Consider the following 12,355-nt stretch of genomic DNA (forward strand, 5'->3'; position numbering starts at 1 on the left):
CACAGCTACCAACTTCCACAGGAATATCTAAGAATAGGTCTGGAAATATAAGAAGTGTCAGAACACAGACTTTTTATAGGGTGGTTACAAGGAATCACAAATTGCAGTGTAATGAGTAGCATGCAAATTATATTTATTAGCAAAGAATTCTGGAAGAAAAGGAACTCTAAGCATTAACCTAAGGACTCATAAGGATGAATCTTTATCAATGTTTTTCCTAGTGAAGGGCAGATGAGCCTGACAAATTGCACTGATTATATTTTCAGTATGCAGGCAAACTGACATTTTACCTTCATTATTTCTCCATTGTTCTATTTTGAGCTTCCCACAAGGTATCTGCAGGAGAGAAATGAGCTGTAATGCACAAAGACTAGTGTAAACTTACTTTTGTTATTGGGAAAAAGAGGAAAGAAAATTCAGAAGTAGAATTAATAAGATGAGTAGGACTCCAGTTTGCTTGATTTTCACCAATTTACATCTCATCTGGCTAAAAAGAAAAAGCTTCTAGTGATAAATGTTTCAGAACTCAGAAATAACAATTTATATTTCCTGGATTTATTGCCTCAACACAAAATTGCACACTGCATTTTTCTGTAGCCAATCCTCTCCTAGTGCAATGTAGCACTTTTCCATGTCCTGTAACTCACCCATGTTTTGTATGAAGTGCCCTCTCAGCCCCAGTAAAATGCTTGAGCTTTTTTACATCTTTCTGGATCAATTGTTGTTTTACACTAACAATTATAGAGCTTTAAAGGAACAATTCAATATTATCGTGACCTTGAAGATGCACCTTATTTTTTATCAACTGGAAGAACATATTCAGATTTGGTGGGGCTTCAGAGCCCTCACAGATTCTCAAAACTATCATATTCTGAGACAAGACACCAGCTCAGTCTCCTCTCCAAACACTGGGATGGGTTTTGACAGTAAACATCGTGTAAGAGAGAGATCTGGTGTTACAAGAGCACATTAGGGGCCTGCTGTTGGCTACAGGGCTGCAGGATACTGCCTTGTCAGAGATGCCCCCCCTCCACTGCCTCATTTATTTGGGCATGTTGAACACAGAAGGACTGTCACAAGAGCTTCATCTTGTCATGATTTTTATTGAGGTTACATAACTAAGAAAAAAATCACAGAACTCCATTTGAGAGCAAAACGTTTCTCCAACAGCAACAACAAAAAAAAGTCCTTTGTCTTTTAGAGTTGTTCCATTAGCTCTGTTATACTCTAAGTAGAAGAAAGCAGTTTTCCACTCTTGCTTTCCACACTAATGAAAATGGACTGTGTTTACCCTTAATGACTGTGTTTCTGGGAACCACAGCCATGGTCCGAAACTCGAGGCAGATGCTGAGAAGGCAGAAGAGGAGAAGAGACATTACTGCCCATGCCATCTGCTCTCATCAGAGACACTTCCCTACTGAAATGCTGTAGGATGAGGCTGCTCCTGGGACACCACACACACACTGCTAACACCTACAGACACTAATTGAAAACGTGGTGAGAGGCACCGAGCTCCCCGTGTGTGCTTCCAGTGCCAGCTCACAGCTTCCTCTCCCTCTGCCTGAGGATTTGAGAACTTCCACAGAGAAGGCATTTGCAACTGAAGCACTCATAAAAACAGGGATTAATATGTCGCTTCAGCTTTCAACCTTAAGCACTACCACATTCCAGAGAAGCATTTCTTATCACTGATGAGTTAATAAAGAAACATGAAGGGAAATACATAGACTTGTTTTGTCAATTAACTGGTGGTAGAAGACACTTCCAGTGGCTCTCATGGCTTTCTAGTAACAGGGTAGGCACAACTACCTGTTTTCAGTCAAGTGTTTCTATTTACCTCCAAATTATGGAGAAGGTGCAGCTTTGTTTAAACATGAAATATATGAAATTTAATTTGTCCCTAATATTATAAAATAAAAGTGAGAAAGGCACTTAGAATCCTAAGACAATGGGATGTTGGTTGCAGCCCTTGGGTTTGAATTGTACATTCAACTAGTTGTATTTTATGTGAAGGGCATCATTTTCACACAATTTTCCAGAGGTGATCTTTCAACTTCACTGAGAATAAAAAGCAATTTAAAATTCATATGTATTTTTTCAAGTGAAAGCATCCTTTACATAGGAAAATAATACAGCACATTCTTTGCAACTGAAAGTTTTCTAATATTATTTTTTAAATAATGTTCACAGTATTCAATTTCAGCTTAACTCTATTGAAAAAAAAAAATCAGCATGTAGGAGAGCTTGGATTTGCTATGTAATTTTCAGTTTATAATAACTCACAGACCCAGCCTGATTCCACTAGATCCATGCAGCTTTTACCCTTAAATTTATAGAAACAGTCAGTTTTTGCATTAGCTGGATTTACACATCACAGACTGAAGTGCCTCAGCAAGTTAAGATTATGAAACTGTGCAGTGCTTTTTGTGCATCTTTGCCCTGATCTGCACTATTCAGCTACATTTCTGCTAAACAAGTCAAAAGGAGCAGAATGCCTGTATTATACATTATATTTCTGCTGAATAGAACTTTAATAAATGGACTAGGCTTCTATTTTAATCAAGCATCGTGCAGATAGTGCAAAAAATAATGTGTGGAACAGCTCTGAATGATCCTGCTGCCTGTCTCTTTCATAAAGAAAAAGATCAATTTATAACAGTACCAGCCTGTTTGAAGATGATACAGATTTTCTGATATTCTAGAATGCTGAATAATACCAATATGCAGCAGAACAGGGATTAGAGTAGGTCAGCACATGATATTAACAGCAATTAATAATACTAGTAATAAAAGCTGATACACTTTTAACTGTGGTCCCTTTCTCCCTACCACACACAAATTTGTGTTGTACCACTGGGGCTTTTGGTTGTGTGATTCATGCAAGAGGAGGTTCACAATCAGGGTACAAAGAGAGTTTCCAAAAGCTGAAAACTAAAGAAACAGTCTTTATCAAGCCAAATCTGCTGAAATCAGAAATATGTATGATTTTCACATTAGAACAAAGAAATGTAGTTCTGGAGCTCAAAAAAAAGCTGCTTCAGTGGCTTATGTTGTATAGAAATATTCTATTATTCTTTTATCTAGGCATTTACACTGTCTTCATCACACTAACTAGAATAACACTAATTATCTTCCTAAGGCTGTCCTTAAAAGGTAATACAGGACACCTGGGCTGGAGTTTGGTTTGTGTGATTTTGTGTGGGTTTCCTCATTGCCTGTTTTCAGTATGAATTTTGTTTTAGTGAATTTCTGTGATTGTGACACAAAGAATGAAAGATTTTTTTCCACAAAGAGCCTCAACGCTTTTCTTTGCCTTTGCTTGTTGCTTTGAAAGCACTTCACTGAGGATACTCTTGAATAACCAAAAAGGGGGGAAGTTTTTAATGGCTCCATGAAGGTTTCAGAAAGAGAGCACATTAAAATATCAATACTTTAAAAAAATTATTTAATTGATTTCACAACACTACCAACAAATCAGATTTTATGGATTCCAATACACATTTGAATGAAACTTGGGGGGGAAAAATTGATTTATTTCAATATCCTGCCAGGTCAGCTACAAAACATGTAACATGATGATCTCTAGAAGCAGAAGATGGATATGTCTTTCCATATCATTTATTTATATTTGTTCATGAGTGCATCCTTAATGAATACATCTACCAAGAGCATTCAGAGAGGAGTCAAGGTGAAAGCAAACAGGAAATGAAACCACTCCATCTCCTTCAGCTGAACATCCAGGGAAATAACAGCACATGAGCATTTACAACTGCAATATGAGGGACAAGACAAATGTTGGGTATCCCTGGGAGCACCAAGACCAGCTGGAAAGAACTGATGCTCACAAAATGTAAGAGAACTTGGCACTAAAAAACAAAATGGTAGAGAGAGACTTCAGGCAATGTCAGATAATGAGTAATAAGAAAACTGGGAAAATCTAGAAGATACTTCAAACAGAAATGGTTCATGCTGTCCACCTGAGCAGCTCCCAGTGCAGCCACTGTGGTGGTTGTAGAATCAGTATCCACCCCAGAATTCCCAAACTGCCAGAAGACTTTCCTTCCATCTGCCTTTAATCCTTCTGCAAACACCCCTCTGCACTCTGCTTCCTCACAATGTTAGTCTCGTTTGAGCAACATTATCTCTGCTTCCTCCAGCTCATCACTTTATCTCGTTTATCTCCCAGCCCTGGTGTCCATGGTGTGACATACAGCTGACTCTCTGAGCCATGGAACGTTTTGATTTTGCCTTCCCATAATACCTGCCAAAACAGAGTTCAGCAGTTTCAGGAAGATGCTATTATTGCAAAAGCTTTTGAGTCCTCTGCAAAACATGAATCACAATCAAATTAAATGCAGAGGGATTCTGGACAGGGAGCAGATGTTCTGTTCACATCAAGTGAGGAATCTGTCACAGTCTGGAAGGAAAGCAGAAGCCAGCAAGCTCCTTAATTTGCTCCTTCCATACATATAAAGCCCAAATTTAATTTGGAAATCTTGTTTTGTGTCCTTCGTGGTTCTTATCTGCCAGGATAAAAATAAAATAAAAAAAAATTAACGTAATTCAAGAATTTTAACAAGAGGCTGCACTCACTAAATTCAGTTTTCCTTTCCAACACAGCTCTTTTATGCCACTCTGTCAGCTCAATATTTTCAAAGTCCCCACATTCTTGCTGAATACTTGAGCCACAGAAGTGACTGTCACTTAAGTATTTTCACTTGAGCTATTTCTAAATTCCAGCAATCTCTATTAGAGAATCTCTTTGTCTCTTCTAGCAAAGAGTGTTCAGTAAGGAGTGAGAGAAGGATGACAATTAATGGCAGGGCCTGTCTCAGTACAGGAAGCCACAAAGACGCCTTACTGTCTCTCTCTTTAGAGTTTTCATTGCAGAAAATGCCAAGAGCTCTTGAACTTGTAAAGTTAAATAAATTTATATTAGATACAGTTCATATAGGCTAATTATACACTTCCTATGCAAAACATTGGGATACAACTGGAGCTAATAGACACAAAACTGCATGTCTGTGCCTAAAACCAGAAGGATTATTGGTCAAATATCAAATATCAAGGATTATTGGTCAAATATTGGTCAACTCAAGTCTTCCATGCTGGAGCAATGGCATTAAAGAAGAACTAAGGTGAATGTCAAACACCTGTATAACAATCCAGCCACCCATCTCTTGTCAGAGAGCAGGTTTGCTGTGACAGTGTCAAGCGTGGCTTGGCAGGGGCAATGCAAAGGTGGTGTGGAAAGAAGAGACTTTTTCTTCACACAATGGTCAAATATACATCCACCTAAAAGTGACTGGTTCTGGGAAGAGGTCAAAAAGAGCAGGTTCTGTTTATCTGGTCCATGGGCCACATGCACCCTTCTTCTGCTGTAGTAGCCATGCTGCTACTTGGATGGAGATTCAGCATTAACCAGTGATTAACAAAATAAAACTAATGATCTGTCACGGGAACATAAAGGAAAGATTCAATGTTTCTGACCTGGATCCATGGGATGTTAGAGCAATTTTCCCACCAAGGAAGACTGCTGAGTGGTTAAAGTTTTTTTTATCTTTGGGGAACTCTGAGAACATAGAAATAGAAGCAGTGGCTGTGTCCCCTGAGGACGTTTACAAGCAGCACAAACTCACCCTGCAGTTCAGCACAACTGGCGGCCCCATCTCACAAGAAAACCAAAGTGAGAACAGCAGGAGTACCGTGGGTTGGGCATGAGCTGCACCAGCAGAACTGTAGAGAGAATTCTGCAGATCCCTCCCTGTGTCATGCCACGGTCTGATCAGCATCACACAGTTTTTCTCCTTAAGGAGAGACAAATTAATTTCCAACAGACACCTTCTTTTTTTTCAGGAAGAAAAAAAAGTGTGATTTCTACTTCATCAAGCTCTTACAGGCTTAGGAAAAGAAGCTTTCAGGTTCTGTTGTGAAGCTTTCAGGTTCTGTTTCAAAGCTTTTGAGAAGGGTCATCTAGGAATATATGTGAACAATAGACAACTTTTAATTTCTCAGTTAATCACTGGCAGGAGACTCTCATGAGGTATTCTATTTGCCTCTCTCCAACACTTTATTAAAAAGAGACTGTGCTCAAGACACAAAGCAAACAGATAAGGGAAACTATTCTCTAACCTATAATCTTTTATAAAAAAAAACAAAGAAAATAGGAAAATTCCTATGGTAGAGTGAGCTTATTGTTTTAATAACAGTAGAAAGATTATGCAGGAGTAATGTGAAAATTCCCTTTGCTTTGGATTATTTAAGAAATGATAGCTGTTCTGTTATGTATTTGCCAAGTCCTCCAAAGCAGAGATTTAGGACTAGGATTGATTTTGTGCTGGATAAGACAAAAGGTTTCTATCACAAGAACACAGAAGCTAACACATCAAAGTAAAGAACAGCAGTTAATCTAATTCAGCTTCTTCCCCAGTTCCCCATTTCGGATGCTGATATACCTCTGTAATTACAAGTAACTATCGAACTCAATGGGAAAAAAAATGCACAATGAAATCTGAGCAAGATTTGAATGGCTCAAAAGGGGATAAGGCTTTGAGCACTACATTCCACCCGGTAATTTATTTTTTTTTATAAAATATCTTCCTGATATTCTCTCCTCATCTTCTTGGAAATCAATTTAGCATCTTCTAAACTCATTACATGATGTAAAATGCATCCATTTTAGAGACCTGTCTGCAGGCAGTTAATTCTGGAGCATCTGACTCAAAAACTTGAAGGTGAGTCTTTCCATTTGCAGAGGACCAGGACAAAACATAACCCGAAAATCCCGATCCAAGAATTTAAGTAGGATTTGAACTATTGCACAGACTTTTTGTATAGCAGTGAATTTTGCCCATTGGCACCACCTCGTTCCACGATGAGACAACCCTGCAGAGCTGCAGAAGAGAGCAGTGCCTACCCCAGAACAGCTGATTTACCCCCTCTCATAGCTGATTCTCAAAGTAAATCAGTGCTAAAAATCAGTGCTAAAAGTGCAAGGTGAACCATCTCAGGTCTAGTAAGCCACGGGGAATTTGCAGGTTGACTGAAATGTTTTCAAACCATTACAGCAGAGGAGGCAGGTGAAGTCAAAAGGAGAGGTGGGATCACAGAACAAAGCTGCAAGGAGCCAAGGGGAAGATGCCTCCTGGCTGGGACACAGAGTCACCCTCAGCTGTGTCATGGGTGAACATGTGAGTTGGATGCACCCGGAAGACACCACAGGGGAAAAGGAGTAGAGCACAGGACTATGAACAAGCAGGAAAAGGTCAATCTGCAAGGACAGCATGAGTGGGAGATACCTGTGTGACTGTCACTTTTAACCTGAGAGCCTTGGCAGTGATGGTGGCTTGGTTGCCCAAAACAGCACCTGCTGATCAGACAGGCCCTGCACGACCCCCTAGGTGAAGCACCCACTCTGGTGCCCTGTATCATCCCTCTGCTCCTCCTGCCCTCTGCCTCCCAAGTGCAGAAGTGGATTATCCCAGGACTGTGCCCACAAGGGTTAATTTAAATCTATAGATGCTGGAGAACAGAAACCTATGGCCTTAAGCAGGTGACTGTTTTTCCCGAGCTCCACGGTGTGCACTGCTCCTCTTTGGGTCAGTCTGACAAACAATCCCAAACACATCAGCTCAAGTCCAGGCTGGTCTGATGCGTTCTAAGACAGCTGGGTACAGACTGACCTTTGCTTCCAGCCCTTTTGGGGGAAAGGTGGAGGTGGTGGTGCTCTGCCTGGAAAGTGCAGCATGCAGAAATACACAGCAGGGTCCTGAGGTACTCAGTACACTGATCTGAAAGGTCCTGGCCACCATTGCTGTTGCTCCACTGAACTTGTTGCTTGTTCCACATCTATTTTATTGGATGGAAACCCAGAAGTGGCTTTCTCTTAGCAGAAAGCATCATAGGACTAATAGCAGATGCAGTAGGAGCAAGGGGATGTGATGTGGCAGAGAAGATTTATCGGCTTAGATGGATATAATACGCAGCAAACACAGTCATTTTGAAATAAGTACTTACATCAGCTACTAAAAATTAAAGATGTGCTGTGTTCACTTGTTTCTTGTCATAGAGAATTGTCACAGGATATTGCAGAGAATAAAACCAAGAGTGTTCAGAAGGAGACCCCTGAAAGTGATGGGGTGAGGCTGTTCACAGATGCTTATTAAAGCCAACAGAGCAGATGCAATCTCTGGCTCAGGATGTCCTTATACTGCTGACTGGCAGAAGCAAGGGTGAGTATAACAAGGAAAGTACAAGCAATATTTGTTTTAGTTTTTTATGCCCTTTTCCCATAAGTACCTACTACTGCTGGCATTGTCAGAGCTTCAACCATGCACAAAAGAAGCAAAAAAATGTAATTTTTTCATGTTTTATTAGATGCAATTGTTAGTCAATGATTGTAACACAGCATTTTGGTCTGATCTAGTTCAGCCTTTCTTTAGGAGAGCCGGTGAACATTTATATTTGTGAAGATTGGACCTTTTTTAAAGCTGAAAAGTTTTTAGCAGTGTTAGTTGCTTTCATGCTGTTTCAGTAAAGACCATTTATTTTTTGTCTTTTTGTTCCTATATTTTTCCTCTGTTCCTTTCTGGCACAGAATAAAAGAAGAAAATTTTTAATTACAGGGCTTTTTTTCAGTTTTTGGGGTTTTTTTCCCTTTTTGCTCTGACAGTATAATTTTGAAAAGCTAAACTTTCAAGCTACTGAAGAGTAAAAATAAAAATCTACTTCCTCCAACTGAAGTAATGCCAAATTTTATTATTAATATTTTAATATTTAATGACAACCTAAGGTAAAAAATAATATCTAAAATTTGGTTTTCATTCATATCTGTTGCTAGGCCAAAGATACCACAATCACTATTTTTAATGGAGCTTTGCAGCTTCCTGAACCAGAATATATTCCTCTCATCATGCCTAAATTCCCATCTAGACCATTAGCCCATAAAAGTGGATAATGCTGTGTAAGCACTGTACCAAAGACAGCCTCAGTCCCAGAGACTTTACAAGTAGAATTAAGTACAATTAAACACATTTATAAGCAGTAACATCCATGTTAAAGACTCAGCAATAGGAGTTTCTGCCAGAAAAAGGGAAAGGAACAGTTCACAACCCCAACTGCATCAGCACAGGTAGATACCAGTGTGTCACAGATGTACAGCTCAGTTGACACTGGTGTCTTCAATAGTTTTCTTCAGAAAGAATAAAGAGTTTCCAGAACATTTTTTTCTCTCTGGTGCAAGTTACTCCAGAAAAATGGAGAAAAAGCTTCTCTATCATCTCTTCTTCAAAGCTAAGGAATGCTAAACAGATTGCATTCGTTCTTGTCCCTGTAAGAGTCATAATATTAAAACAAACCTTTTTACAGAATGTACATTAACAACTATTTTAATCATCAGCATTACCAACCTCCCAACTCTTGTAGGAGTTACCTTCTACCTTGTGGTTATGCAAGTTCCATCTCCTAATAATTTCATTTTATATTTAAATCAAAATTATTTTCTTCAATAAAGAAAGAATAAATGATGTAAAACGTCATCCTTTCCAAATGCTAAGGAAATCCTGGCATCCATCAGCCACAGAAAACTTGTTTTTAGGACTAAAAGTTTTATAAAAGTAAGGACAGCTTTGTGTACAATTCGTGTGGGTGGATTTTTGTCATGTGTTCAACTAGAGTAGGAGAAAATCTAGTGCCTTGGCAAGGTATGAATATAATAAATATTGTTTATCACAGGCTGGGTTGGACAAGTTTAGTGTAGGAAAGCTTCTGGTTTCAGGAGGTTTCTTTCAGGATGAATTTTGCTCCAGTGGAATCCAAAACACTGCTCAGCAGCACTAAAGAATGAGTGTTCTGGTCACTTCATTAACAGAGAAAACCACTGGCTTTCAAATAATGCAAGAGAATGGGTTTCTACTGATTTATAGCTCACTGGAGTACTTTTAATTGGACTTTGCTGTTTTTCTGCACCAATGGCTAGTCCTTTCTTAACTGTTTGTTTTTTCCTAAGAAGTGGAGCCCTGAGAAAAATTACTTTAATGATAATGTAGGCAGAAAAATGCTCCTTGGCAGAATTGAAACACTGTTAATTATAGCCCCTTCTGGAAACATTTTGCCAGATTTGTGGAAAATAATGCCCATGGATACTTTATACCTCGAATTTAGCTGTGTGATTTTTACACAGAAATGGTACCTTTAGAAGGAAAAAAAAAAAATTCCTGCCATGAGTTTTTTTCGGTTAACTTTCCATTTTTAAACCTGTGGATTAATCCTTTGTATGATTGTAGGAACCATGCACATCTGTGTTCCCTGATGAGGTCATTTTCCCGTGGCAGGGTCACACTCAGCAGACAAGATCACCCCCTCTTTCTTGTCCAGGTTTCACCACCTTCCTCACTAGCACACGATGTGAATTTAAACAAAGTCGTTTGCACCGAAGGAACCAATTATTCGCATTTTTCCCTACCTTTACTGGAGGAAGATGCTGTGTCTGGGCATTCCTGGGAACAGGGAGCGAGGCAGCACCTTGGCACAAGCCAGATGAGGCTTTTGGACCAGCTTTGCCCCACGCCCAGTCCCTCTGAACTATGGCCAGAGGGTTTAATATCTGTGTGTGCCTGTTTACACCGACACAATTTGGTTCCAAATGCCCAGCTCCCGCTTTGAAAATCTCCAGAGGCCCCTGCAGGCCTACACAGAGACCTGAAGAACATCTATTATCTCCACTCTCCACATACTTATATGCTGATTTTCCTGGCAGGTCACAGTTTGTAGAAAATACAGGGATACACTTTCTCACGTGCAACCCAAACTTCAGGGGACATAAAAAATTATGCAAGCTAGACCCCCTAACACTGAAGCAGATAAGAGGCCTCCACAAGAGTTATTTAGGAGACAGAGGAGGGATTAAGATATTAAAAGCCTTTTAAATAATTTAAGCCTTCAAAGGGCATTACTTATTTCTATAAATAATTTAATGTATCTATTCTGTGATTAATTAGGGACAAAGGGCCTGGAAGATTCCCACAGACAGTGCCCTGGACCCCGACTGTGCCACAGGGACTGCAAGCAAACACATTTATTGGTAATGTAAACACACATAATGTCAGAAGGTGCTACTGGCTTCAGTGCTCCTAAAAACTCAGACTACTCTTTGCTTACTCTCATGGCTGGGAAAAGCTTGCCAATAAACCAAGACACACTGGGAAGCTGAGCTGAGCCCCCAGGCCAAAGGGCTGAGGTTTTTCATCCACTCAGAGAGGCTAGGAGAGAAACTGGATGAAAGCAGAAGCCAAGCTTTGCTCTCCATGGTGCAAGCATAAGCCTGGAGTCACTAAAAGGAGCAATTAGTATAATCCCACTTTTCACATCAGGGCAGGAATCCTCCATTCTGGAGGGAAAAGCAAAAAAAAGGGGAAAAAAGGATTTGTAAACTGGCAGCTGGTGTTTGAGTGAGTGGACACGATGTTTCCTTTTCCACCTTTAATGAAATCAGTAGATAAGAGATGCAAGAGAAAGGTGTTTGCTATATGCTTTGACTTAAAAACAAGTGAGAATCTTAAAATACTTCTTTTAATTCATCATATATGCCCCTTGTTTTTGCTTAGTGAATGCATTTCCTCCTTCTCTACCACAAGGGGTAAGAGTAAGAAAACTCCACAGTTAATGAACTTCAGAGTTGAAGCTCAGTTGCTTCGAAAAAAAAAAAAAAAGTTGGAGGGTTTAATGATGAACTTGGCAAAAAAACCATCCCCTTTTGCTGAAGGACCACAGTGCAGAGAGGAAATTCTGTCACCAACAATTTGTCAAGAAAAGCTTTCTGCTAGAGAAAATCCCACCTCATGGCTTTGCAGAACACTGTCATCGTATTAAAACAGCTTCAGTGAGTCAGGGCTGATTTAAATGTTACCTCTGTCTCTCTGTTCCTACCTGTCTTCTGCAGAAAGGACTGCACCTTGTGAGATGTCTGCATTTCCTTCACCAAACTGCTGAAATGCTGTTCTTCCCTTCTTCCATCTCCCCCAAATTGTCTAGTCCACTAGCCACATTCTATCATTGCAACAAATCATTGTTTATTATCTACTTGCTTACTGAATAACAACCAAAGTTGGACCTATTTCCTCCCCAAATAGCACCAGCCAATGAATCCATTGCTTCCATGAGTGCTGCATGAAGTACTGTTCCCATCCTCCTGATGCCCTCAGTTTTCTCCTCACCACCCTGGGCTGGCCAGTGTCCCTCCAAATGGTAACTCAAAAGTGCTCAGAATTTCTCTTTGCCAGAGAAAGGTAAAGTTTTAACCACGATAAAATCGTGTAAGAGGAGAAATGATGAAAGTATGAGAAATTCCTCCTCTAAA

This window comes from Neopelma chrysocephalum, unplaced genomic scaffold (assembly GCF_003984885.1).
Source record: "Neopelma chrysocephalum unplaced genomic scaffold, ASM398488v2 Primary Assembly neopelma1_65b, whole genome shotgun sequence".
Taxonomy (NCBI): domain Eukaryota; kingdom Metazoa; phylum Chordata; class Aves; order Passeriformes; family Pipridae; genus Neopelma; species Neopelma chrysocephalum.